Below are 231 nucleotides of genomic sequence, written 5' to 3'. Positions count from 1 at the left end.
TACTTGTGCATGCTCACATCGTCCAGTGGTATCTGGGGTGCCTTTAGGTAGGATCGCAACCTACTTGACATATTGTGTTGAGTCTCCAACCGCATAAGCACTAGAAAAGTGGCGAGAAATGGCTTAGCTGGACGTGTTATTTAAGGTGTTATGTGAATTTCACTAAACTCAGCCGATCGCAGAGGCTTCCTTACTTGCGCCGACTTTAACCACTTACCCTCCATGCTATAC

Source organism: Eimeria mitis, genomic scaffold (assembly GCF_000499745.2).
Source record: "Eimeria mitis Houghton genomic scaffold, Emh_scaff3138, whole genome shotgun sequence".
Taxonomy (NCBI): Eukaryota; Apicomplexa; class Conoidasida; order Eucoccidiorida; family Eimeriidae; genus Eimeria; species Eimeria mitis.
Note: the sequence above shows the minus strand (reverse complement) of the source record.